Raw genomic sequence first — 12,161 nt, 5'->3', positions numbered from 1 at the left:
GAAAATGAAGATACTTTTATTTTAATTAATTTATTAATTAATTTATTTTTACTGTGGGAAGATAATATTAGTAGTCACTATGTCTTGGGTGTTGTGGATGACCTGGGATATGGTAGAAACAATGGGATTTTTGAATTACAGTTTTCCACATCAAACCACCAAAAGTTGCAAGTAATACATGAATTTAGTAAAGTTGCATGATATAAGCAATACACCAAAATCAGTTGAGTTTCTATATGCTAATAAAAAAGTATCAGAAAGAAAAATTAAGAAAACAATCCCATTTACAATTGCATCGAAGAGAGCAAAATACCTAGGTATAAATTTGACCAATGATGTGAAAGACCTGCACAATGAGAACTGTAAGACACCAATAAAGAAACTGAAGAAGAAACAAACAAGAAAAATATGCTGTGATCTGGCATTGGAAGAATACTGTTAAAACGTTCATTCAGCCAAAGTACTGTACACATCCAATTCAATCTCTAACGCAATTAAAATAGCATTTTTCACAGAAACCAAACTAACAATCCTATCATGTGTGTGGAACCAAAAAGGACCCCAAATAGCCAAAGCAATCCTTAGAAAGGACAGCACAGCTGGAGTCAACTCACTCCACGACTCCAAACTATACTATGAAGCTACAGGAACCAAAACTGTGGAACTGGCACAAAAGCAGGCACATGCACCAGAGCAATAGAACAGAGAACCCAGAAATAAACCCACATGTATGTGCTCAGTTAATTTATGACAAAGCTGCCAAGGACATGCACTGGTGAAAGTCCCCTTAATAAATGGTGCCAAGGAAACTAGATACCACACACCAAAGAAAGACACTGGGAGCTGTCTACACCGCACACAAAACTACCTGAAATCCACAATATTCCACATGGAGCCCTTCCTCTGCTGGCTCCTCTGAAAATGGACCCCCCTCAGCAGTCAGCTACATACAAGAAGCTTCTCCCCACCTTCTCTTCACCTTTTACTTCTGGTGGTGCCTCCCAGCCAGTCCTGAAGACAGTGGGCTCCTGTCTGCATGGGTGAGGCCCAGTGTTGTCCAGAAACTGAAGCTCCAGTGTGTCCTGAGGAGACCTACCTCCCATCATTGTGGACTCGGCCAGGCATTGTCCCGAAGCCAAAGCCCTGGCGAATCTCAGATCCAGTTCAACCAAAGTTGTGATGCTTATTGGCCTTATGGAGTCCACATGTTATTGAGACACCGTAAGAAGATTACATTAGGAGCCACGATGTCTTGAATGCCATGGATGACCTGGCGTGCAGCCCCAAGGGTGGCGCTGGTGAGGCCATGGGCGGAGTGGGTGGCAGGGGTGGGGTCAGACATCTGGCTGCCCTCCTCTTTGGCTCCAGGGTAGCTCACTGACTGGGGAGTTCTGGCCCTGTGGGGACCCGGGCTCCATTCCTGCTTCAGGTCAGTCCCCCTGCGCCAGGATAATTTTAATAGGTAGTGATGGCACAGCTGGCTATCCACCTGGAGGATATAAACTTCCCCTGTGTAAACAAGGACTTTGTGGCTGTAGAGAGACAGTTTCCTCTGTCTTGGTTATTTTGATTTCATTTGAGACTGGTGGAAATGAAACAATTTTATTTTCTTTTAGCTTTTTATTTTAACATAACTTTTGATTTACAGTCAAGTTGTAAGGAATTCCCATATATCCCTCACCCAGATTCCCCATATGTTAACAATGTACCACATTTGCTTTATCTTTTCCTCTCTTGACATATTTCTCTTAACATAAGTTTAATAATTTCTTAATATTTATACTACTAATATTATATATTAATATATACAATACTAACAGTACATATAATCTAATACAGCATAATGAGCTTAGTACATTAAATAGCCTTTCATATTTCCTGTCCATATTTCTCTGGTCATCTTGAAAAATTTTTTAACATAACATAACAGACCATACTTCGCAACTTGCTGATGTTCCCCTAAGATTTCTAAAATCTAGATCCTCATCCTGGCTCTCTCTCTCTTTTCCGCTTACAATTTAGTTGAGTGAACCGGTCATTTGTCCTATAACATGCCCACAGTCTCTGCTTACTCTTTGCATCCTCGTGGTGCTGTGCAACCCATTCCTCTGCCCCTCTGTATTCCCTGAAGACTGGTTGTTTGATGTAGAGGCTTGATCAGATTCAAGTTTGATTTTCTTGTCAAGAATATTTCATACTGTTGTATTCTAATTCTTTCGTACTTTCTTTAGTAGCTGGAATACTTCCATAAGGAGAATATTCATCAGCTATTTGGTTATGCTGTCTAGATTGTTTTTAACTTTTGCAGAAAGGAGTCAATGAATTATGGTACCTAGCTCAATAACTAAAAGTTGTTTGGGCTTTTTATAGCTTATAAAGAACCACATCCGAATGCCAAGCAGGAGTTCATTGGCAGATCAGATTTACTGGAAATGATTCACAAATATCATTAATAAACTATTATTTCTCCTTCACTTAGCTGTGCCTCATGACTTCTCCTATTTAACTAAATCCAGTTCATGATTCTTGACAAACTTTAAGGTATTCATTTAAAATGAGTAATGAAATAATTTAACAGTGAACCACCTTTACTTATGTATTTTTATATTGAATAGCAGGAAACCAAGAGAGAAATTTGTCACTTTTGTTTGAGAACACAGTTAAATTTATTCTTATTTGACCCTTTCACCCTGGTTGGTTAACCAGCTGTGTTTAATTTGAAAGCTTATGAAATTAAGTTTCTTATCAGCACAGAACAAGGCATTTTATAATACAGCATCTGGATTTAAAAGTGTTTTAAGTCCAAGGAGATTATTTTTACAGCTTTTCATTAGAGCTGACTTTCTATAGCTGAAAACTACATTTCCAAGACTGCAGCATAACTAGTATTCTGGATGAAATCTAGATTTTGTACATGCAGAATACAGACTCTAGAGCTGTGTTATGTGGGGAGAGTGGCAGGGCATGAGATAACCGTGTTCCAATATGGTTCCTGGCGGACAGTGTCACTTTTCCTGCTCCAGCAGCTTCCTGCAATAGAATTGGCAGTGCACCCCATCACAGCAGAGATAGTCTGGCTAAGCATTCCTGGAAGTTCTGCTTAGATCCTATTCTTCCATTTCTTCCAGTGACTTTGTAAACCACACACACAAAAATCACTTTCTGCTTATACCAATTTGAATGATTTCCGTTATCTGCAACCTATTTCTCACTAATAATAAAGCTATTGATTTTTGTATATATGTATATATTTTTTGATTTTATTATCTTTGTACTGAGCCATCTTATTCAATTTATTTATTGCCTGAGATAATTTTCTGGAAGTTTCCAGTTAAAAATTGTACAGTTTTCATCTCCTCTTTGCCAATTTCATCCTGATTTCTCTTGAATATTTGCACCATATATTGTAGGCAATAGTGAACATTTTGCAGTTTTTCTAACTTTAATGGAAACTTCTAGTCTTTCCAACTGAAAATAATTCTGACTTTGGAGATTACAGATATGTAATGTTATGAAGGTATTCATCTTTTCCCATTTTATTAAGAACTTTCTTTCTTTCTTTTTTTTTTTTTTTTTTTGCGGTACGCGGGCCTCTCACTGTTGTGGCCTCTCCCGTTGTGGGGCACAGGCTCCGGACGCGCAGGCCCAGCGGCCATGGCCCACGGGCCCAGCCGCTCCGCGGCACGCGGGATCCTCCCGGACCGGGGCATGAACCCGCGTCCCCTGCATCAGCAGGCGGACCCCCAACCACTGCGCCACCAGGGAAGCCCAATGTTATTATTTTATGAATGAATTATTTTAATATTTCACCTTGAGTATAGTCATTAATTAGGTTTTTTGTGAATATTTGAAACTTTTTCCTGTCTTTAGAAATGTCATCTATCCATAGAAGCATAGATGCTCACTAAGAGTTAAAAATTTGCATCAGATGGTGGGTTTGGGGTGCTCATTGTACTATTTTTTTTATGCTTTCCTGTGTATTGGAACATTTTCATAATAAAAAGCTGGAAAAAATCAGATCTATTTATATAATTATAAGAGACATCTAAGAATGCTTCAGAAATGATCAGTGAAGAGAGGGAGTTGGCCATTGGAAGGGACACAGTGGCTGTTTGAATTATAAGCAGACAGTTGTTACCCTCTGTTGTTTTTCCTCATGGAGAGTGGAAATGCTGTGGTGTGTGACAGGAAATATTTAGATTGGATAGTAGAGGGAATGGCCTTCTGTAAGAGACCATGCAGCTGCTTCCCCTTGCTTGTCTTTAAGAGCTCCATAGATGCTCTCTGTGTTACTTGGTGGAGGTGAGGTGGCTATCCCTTTGGTTGGAGAGAGAAGACAGTTGAATGGTTTCTCAAACAGACCCAGGGGCAGCTGCAACTCACATAACTGTATAGGGTTAGCCAGGACGGTGTCCAGTGCCCTGAAAACAGCAAGGGTGTAGATCAGGTTCTGCCCACAGTAGACCTGCTGAGCTCCACAGATTCCCTCTGTGGATTAGCCTCTGCCTTGTATCTCACCCAGAGCAGTTCCATCAGAACTCTGAGTACAAGCCAGGGAGAGGCCCTGGAGTTCACAGAGCCCAGCTCTTTACTCTTCTGGGAATAAAGAGTTCATACCAACCAGGCACTTAACAAAAGTATGGGATTTTCCAAGAGAAACAATCCTTATGACATTGGTCAGGCAAATTTCCCTGACAGTAAAAAGTCATTCACAGGACTTCCCTGGTGGTCCAGTGGTTAAGACTCCGTGCTTCCACTGCAGGGGTCACGGTTTCTATCCTTGGTCGGGGAACTAAGATCCCGCATGCCATGAGGCACAGCCGAAAAGAAAAGCAAAAAGTCATTCACCCAAAAGATAGTTGGTGCCCACTATATCCAGAGCCATACTGAGACTATTCGGGCTACAGGATCGTTTCCAGAGTGCCATGCATGGTAACATCTAGGGGGACGGGTTCTGGATTCTGACCTGGTTTTAAATCCTGACTCCTCCGTTAACTAGCTATGTAACTTTGGAAGCAAGTGCCTTGTTGGTCTCTGTGCCTCAGCCCCCTCCTCGGTGGAGTGGGTTTCAGGATTACAGCATCTAGCTCATAGGGTCTGCTTGGAGGATTCGGGATAACGTGTAGTGTTTGGAACACACGTAATAAATGTTCAGTAAATGTTCACTATTGTTATTTAGCCTGGTTGTGTTGCATCCTCTTTGACAAACCTCATGTTCTTCATTTTCCAACCACTCAGCTACCTTAAACAGACCCCAAGTTACCTCAGGGCTGAGAAGCAGCTACTCTTGGATTTTCCTGGTTACCCAGCTGGAGGGGGTTTCCAGGCTCTCAGGAGCTTCTTGCCTTTCTAGCTTTATCAAAACCATTACATTCTCAGCTAAGAGGACTCTGACCCTCGCTATTGGGTTCTGTGGGTGAGGGAGCAAGTGAACCACCCTGTGGCGATGGCCTTGGGATCTGTCCTCCTGTCCTTTCCTTTTGAGCTATAGGTGTAACTGTGGGTGATGAGATTCATTTAGCTCCACCATGGACAGCCCCAGGGGTCCTGCTGTATTAACCTTCATCTACATTCAGGAGTAACATCCCTACCAAGGCCTTGGTGTAAGTCATTTTTGGGAGACTTTGTGACTCCATGTGCATCTAGTACATAGATGTGTTTGGATGGTTTCCCGGTTTCTGTGGAATTTTGAAACTTGGAGCCCCAAGTATTGATTCACTGAGGGAAACTTTCCCCTCTCTGGAGTGAAGTTGTGGAGCTTCTCTGGAGACTCATTACAACATTGTGATAATAAGGCCCCAGCCACCTCAAATCCCTTGGCTGTTGATTGCTCTAACTTTGAAGCTGGAAGTTTGCCCTTTTATCCCCCAGTTGCAGAGCATAGTAACTTTGGGAAAGTTTAGTGAGTCTGGTTGAGGGAGTGAGGGAAGAATGGCAGGCAAGGCCCTTCCAAGGGCTGGATCAGTGGGGTTATGACCATGGGCATTGTGTGGCTGTGATGGGTGGGAGTGGTCCACGTCCAGGAGCTACAGGATAATTCTTCCTCTGTCCCTTTCCTAGGAGTCTCTGTCTGCCCCTCCACCTCTTCATCCACTGTGTCCACTGAGCTTGCCCACCCAGAGTGGCCTTCTCAAAACCTGGGCCCATCTCAAGGCATGGGCCTCCACACCTACAGCCTCTCTCTGCTCAATGTCACCTCTTTAGATGGGCTTTTCCTGTCCATCATGTGTAAAACAGAGCCCCTTCTTATCGTTCCCTGTCCCCTTACTATGCTTATTTACTTTTATTCATAACACTACCTGACATTTTATTTACGTGTTTATATTTGTCTGTCTTCCCTACTAGAAGGAAAACTCTATATGAGTGCAGAGACTGTTGTGTTCATTGCTGTGTACTCTATACTTAGAACAGGCTTGGCACAGAAGAGGTACTGAATAAGCATTTTTAAATGAAAACAAGAAAGCAAAACACCTCTTTCCCAGAGGAGTCTTTGCACAGAGGAGAGTAGCTGTGGGGTCTGGGCAGAAGAGGAGATGTGCATTTCTTGCAGCATTTCTCAGGGGTTTTGGGTGTAAGATGCAGGAGTACCTTTTGAGAAGGGGATGTGAGGCATGAGAAAACCAAGGGTGAATCATTTAGAACAATTCTCATCCTCTTGGGATGATTGGTCTCTCTCTGAGAATGATACCAGTTGACTCGAGATGTCTTCAGCACCTTTGATTACTCCACTGAGATGAGCGTAATATGTTCTCATCCTTGGACCTCAGGAATGGGACCTAAAGTAATTTGAAGTATGGAGGATGAATACTCAAGAATATAGGCTTGCTTCCAGCCAGACAGGACCATTCCTTGTTTAAAGCACAGTTACCCTTGGTCTTCCTGCTTTTTCTCCTGCCATTTCTCCTAACAAGAGTGCTCTTCCTGCTGCTCCCCCTTTCCAACTGCTACCTCCTCTTCTAGATCAAGTTCAAATTCTTCTTTTGTGAAGCCTTCCCAGCCATCATGGGGAAGAGCAACCTTTCCTTCCTCTAAATGCCTTTAAGTCTTACTGTTCATGCTTTCATGACATTTGGCCATAAATGATTTGGGGGCAACTCAAGTACTAACTAACTAACTAACTAACCAACTAACTAACTCTGAAGTCTTTGGCTTCTCTAATCTCCAAAGGTCATCCTTCCCTTCAGTGTTTAAAATCACAAAAGTCCAAGCTCGGATCCTGATCCACCACTGAAAGTTCAGCTGTGGACTGGTTCCCCACCCATGTAATTCCCAGAGGATGCTTACATTTTCTGCCTAGCCCTGCTGGTTCTGGAGTTCTGCTGGGCTTCTGGCCATCTTGTGACCAGCTTCTCCAACTGCTACTGCTTTCCCCATACCTCCTCACCCCAAGTACAGACGAAGACCCCTGTATTATCTGTCCAAGCACATCACAGACCAGCACCTACCGAAGCTTTGGGATAATAGGAAGGACTTCTAGTATAGGCAAGAGGGAGGAAAACCCCATAGAACGAGATACAGGAAATTATTCTTGGAGTCCACCAGCCATATATACCTAGACAGGGTTTGTTTTTTTTTCTTTTACACTTTCCTCATCCCTCATTCTGCTGCCACATGGCCACAAAACCTACCTTCTGCCATGTAGTACCCTTGCCTATATCTCTCTCTGCTCCTTTCATACCTGGGTGCAGGACCCTGATCTTTGAGACACAGCAAGAAGGGAAAACCCCATTTTAGCCCCAGGCTCACTTCTCAGGACACATCTTTTTCTTCAGAGATGGATCTCATTCCATAATGCAAGCCATTTCAATGTCATGAAAGAGAGCAGCGTACCTCTCTCTGTCTTAACCATTGAAGACACTCTTTTGGCTTTGCTGCCATAAAGCCATTGGAATGTTTTCCCAAACAAACATAGTCTGTTCCCCAAATTGAATCTGAAAATTGCTGCTAAGTTTAAAATAACTTATTCTGGCTTTTAGACATTACATTTTCAAAAACTGGGGGGGTTCAATCTCATTAGAACACTTCATCACACATTTTTTTTTCTTTAAATGTGTTTTCTATGTTACAGAAATCGGCAGAATAGTAAAGCATCTAGGAGGAGATTGGTGGTGCCGTCTAAGGGAAGACCAGGAGAGTCTGTCCCTCCCTGCTGAAGCTCCGAGAGTGTCTGGAGGTGGGTGTGTTGTGTTTCAAGAGAATCACACTAACAAAAATGTACTTAGGAGTGATGAGCATTTCAGAATGACATTTGGTTAATTTGCATGAGAGATAGGACTGCTAATCAGAAATGCTCTGCCCAGTCTCTTCCCTCCCTCTGCCCTATTCCTCCCAGTCAGAACCACTCCCTGAGATCTCACTGACCCTTTGTAAAAGAAAAGTGTGTTCTTCCATCTCAGTCAGTGGATGTCTAGCATGGAGAAGTCTCAGGAAGCAAGCAATACTTCAGAAAGAGTTAAAAATTCCTCCCTAGTCATTCTGCCTGTCAGGGAGTAGGCAGGGGCCTGCTCACTGGATGAGCCCAAAGTCATCCAGAAGAGCAGGGGCGCCACTCCCTGGGTAAACTCATCCTTCCTGGGACAGAGCCCCTGGGAACTGAGATAATGGCAATCATGAGGTGTGCTCCCCTCCTCCACCGCTAGGGGTCTGCCATGAGCTGGCGAGGAAGGCAAGTCATGGACACAGTAAAAGGTGAGAGACACCGGGAGGTGCTCTAAGTGGTTGATTACTTACCAAGGACCTAGAAATGAGGGAAATGGATGGTTCCAATCAGTGGTTCTTAACGTTTTCTGAGTCACAAAGTCATATGAGAATTTGACTCTTCTCATCCTCACCCTAATCTACGTAGACACACCATTTCACATATATTTCAAGGGTTTTCCCAGAATACCCTGGAGTTCATCTGTGGACCTTCTGCTCAAGACCGTAAACCCCTGGAGGGCAAGGACTGGGCTTGTTCGCTGATGTGTGTCCAGTGTCTACCTGAAGTGTCCAAGATGAAGGAAGTGTCAATAAATGTTGAGAGCTAAAAGGCAAAAGCAAACATGCGCTTGCCTGGCAGAAGCCAGACCAGGGTGTGCAAACACCAGTGGCATCAGTGCCATGAGGAGCTTTGATGGTGACATCCCTGTCACTATTCTTCTTGGCATTTAAAGCCAGGGCTGCTGAAGTGTGAACTCTTCACTCTTCTGACCCTCTGGTCCTGACCTAGTGTGGTGACCTGAGACATGTACGGTCAGTGATGGTCTGGGGAAGAGATAAGTGACATTTTGAGGACTCTCGCACTGCTACCTGGTTTTTGCAATGGCTTTGATATCAATTTATTCTAAAGGCTTCTTTGAAGTCATCATTCAGCTGCATTTACTGAGCATCTCAGGGTCTACTGTGTTTCAGGAGGGTGCTTGATAAATGCTGAGGACTGAATCACCATAACAGCTGGTCTGGGTCACTTCAAAGTCCTCTGCCACTGCCAGCGAGGGAACAAGAGGAACCACTGTAACCACTACCACTTTCAGAAACTCCTACATCACTGGTCTGCTATGAGCCATGCTGAACACAGCCAAGTTGCTCATAGAACCTACTCCTAGGCCAATTAAGTTCAGAAAGGGATGGGGCTCCATAGTAAAGGGAACTGAGCCCCAAAATATCAGAAGCTTTAATGAAAAAGGCCTATCAATTCAGAAGCCCCAAAACTCACAGATTCTTCCAAAGAACTGCCAGAATGGAAGACATACAGTGAACCAAAGATTTGGTGCTGAGCATAGCCCACCAGTTCACACACTTTCTTCCCTGTGGTAAGCTCCCTGTTAGGGATTCCATAGTCCTTTCCTGAAACTTATCCTCAGGCTGGGGCCACCGTCAGATCTATTTTTATGTCCTTAAATCTACAAGAAGATTAGAGTTTCAGTCCCTTTCAACCCCTGGGAGAGTCCTCATTTTATATGCAAATTGGTATATGAAAATAGATATGAGGGGGCACTTCTTACCTCTGCTGCAGCATTCAAGGCACTAATTAACATAAGTGGATGCTCTGGGGTGTGACCTTAGGAAGCATGTCAACGGTGCCAGGTGGAGGATGGATGTTACCTGCTCTTCCCAGATGCACTGGAACCCCAACTCTTGCCCAGCCAAAATATGCTGCTGGTCTAGCTTAGTAACAGACATTTGGCCTTATTTCTGTAAATGACTAATGACTTTTTCTTCATTCTTGTTCTTCATAACCTCTCCATATATTTGGCACTGTTGACGCTCCTGCCATCTTGGATTTCTCCTCCCCTGCTTCTTAACCCTGCACAGTTCTGTTTCCGTTGGTTTGCTTTCTGACTATTCCTCTTGTTCCCCATGGTGATTTAACCAAGGGCTTTCCCCAAAGCTCCACCCTTTTTTCCTTCTCTACATAAACTTCTCCAGAGTGTACAGTTTCATATCCACTTGCTTGCTTGCTCACTCACTCACTGAGCCTCTCTCACGTCCCTTATGTGGTACTAGGCTTAGAGAACACCAAGATGAATAAAATCTAGTTTCTGCCTTTAGGGAGTCATATAATTGATAAGTGGTAACTTGACCCAGTGCCTGGCTCCTTCTACTCACATTCCAGTGCTCACTGCCCTCTGTCTAAAGACTGTAAGTTATTTATGCATGTTCAGTCTTAATCTCACATGACTCCTTTGCCTGTAACTCCAGCCTTCATTGATTTTCTTCTCCAACAAACTGCTCTAGTCAGGAGAGCTGTTTGGTTTTTTTTTTTAATTGAAGTATATTTGATTTACAATGTTGTGTTAATTTCTGCTGTACAGCAAAGTGATTCAGTTATATACATTATTTTTTATATTCCTTTCCATTATGGTTTATCACAGGATGTTGAATATAGTTCCCTGTGCTATACAGTAAGACCTTGTTGTTTATCCATTTTTTAAAATGTATGTATCTATTTATTTATCTATTTATTGATTGATTTTTTGTGGCTGTGTCGGGTCTTAGTTGGGCATGTGGTATCTTTCGTTGTGGCGTGAGGGCTTTTCACTGTGGCATGCGGGCTTCTCTCTAGTTGTGGCACTCGGACTCCAGAGCATGTGGGCTCTGTAGTTGGGGTGCGCAGGCTTAGTTGCCCTGCAGCATGTGGGATCTTAGTTCCCCAACCAGGGATCGAACCCACGTCCCCTGTATTGGAAGGCAGATTCTTAACCACTGGATCACCAGGGAAGTCCCTCCAATTTATATATACTAGTTTGCACCTGTTAACCCCAAACTCCCAATCCATCTGACCCCCACCCCACCTCCCCCTTGGCAACCACAGATCTGTTCTCTATGTCTGTGAGTCTGTTTCTGTTTCATAGATAAGTTCATTTGTGTCATATCTTAGATTCTATATATAAGTGATATCATATGGTATTTGTCTTTCTCTTTCTGACTTACTTCACTTAGTATGATAATATTAGGTCCAATCATGTTGCTACAAATGGCATTATTTTGTTCTTTTTTATGGCTGAGTAGTATTCCGTTGTATATCTTTTTTATCCATTTATCTGTCGATGGACATTTAGGTTGATTCCATGTCTTGGCTATTGTGAATAGTGCTGCTGCGAATATAGGGGTTCATGTATTTAGTTATTTATTTATTTGGCTGTGCTGGGTCTTAGTTGCGGCACGCAGATCTTCACTGTGGCTTGCGGGATCTTTAGTTGTGGCATGCGGGATATTTAGTTGCAACATTTGAACTGTTAGTTACAGCGTGTGGGATCTAGTTCTCTGACCAGGGATTGAACCCAGGTCCCCTGCATTGGGAGCGTGGAGTCTTAGCCACTGGACCACCAGGGAAGTCCCACATGTACCTTTTAGAATTACAGTTTTGTCTGGATATCTACCCAGGAGTGGATCATATGGCAACTCTGTTTTTAGTTTTCTGAGGAACCTCCACACTGTTTTCCATAGTAGCTGCACCAACTTACACTCCCACCAATGGTGTATGAGGGTTCGCTTTTAGGAGAGCTGGGTTTTATTCCTTCAACAGTTTTATTACCTTGGGTAACTCATTTGACTTGTATTGGATTTAATATCTCTATCTGTGGAATGAGAAGGCGGTAGCACCAGGATTCTTTCATCTCCAAAACTCTATGATCAGTTACAATTGGAGGGAGGTAGTGGCTAATACGAAACAGCAATTA

General features: G+C 43.1%; 1 long non-coding RNA gene across 1 annotated transcript in view; it reads left to right on the top strand.

Moving 5' to 3' along the window:
* Positions 1-8,173, top strand: part of LOC308613786 — a 46,622-nt gene extending 38,449 nt beyond the window's left edge. Inside the window, exon 3 of the long non-coding RNA XR_014015316.1 lies at positions 8,069-8,173. This is a non-coding gene — a long non-coding RNA (uncharacterized lncRNA). The remainder of the gene's footprint in view (positions 1-8,068) is intronic.
* Positions 8,174-12,161: the final 3,988 nt, after the last annotated feature.

This window comes from Mesoplodon bidens (assembly GCF_964165515.1).
Source record: "Mesoplodon bidens genome assembly, chromosome: 3".
Classification (NCBI taxonomy): domain Eukaryota; kingdom Metazoa; phylum Chordata; class Mammalia; order Artiodactyla; family Ziphiidae; genus Mesoplodon; species Mesoplodon bidens.
The sequence above is the reverse complement of the archived record's forward strand: the minus strand, read 5'-3'. Positions and strand labels throughout refer to the sequence as shown.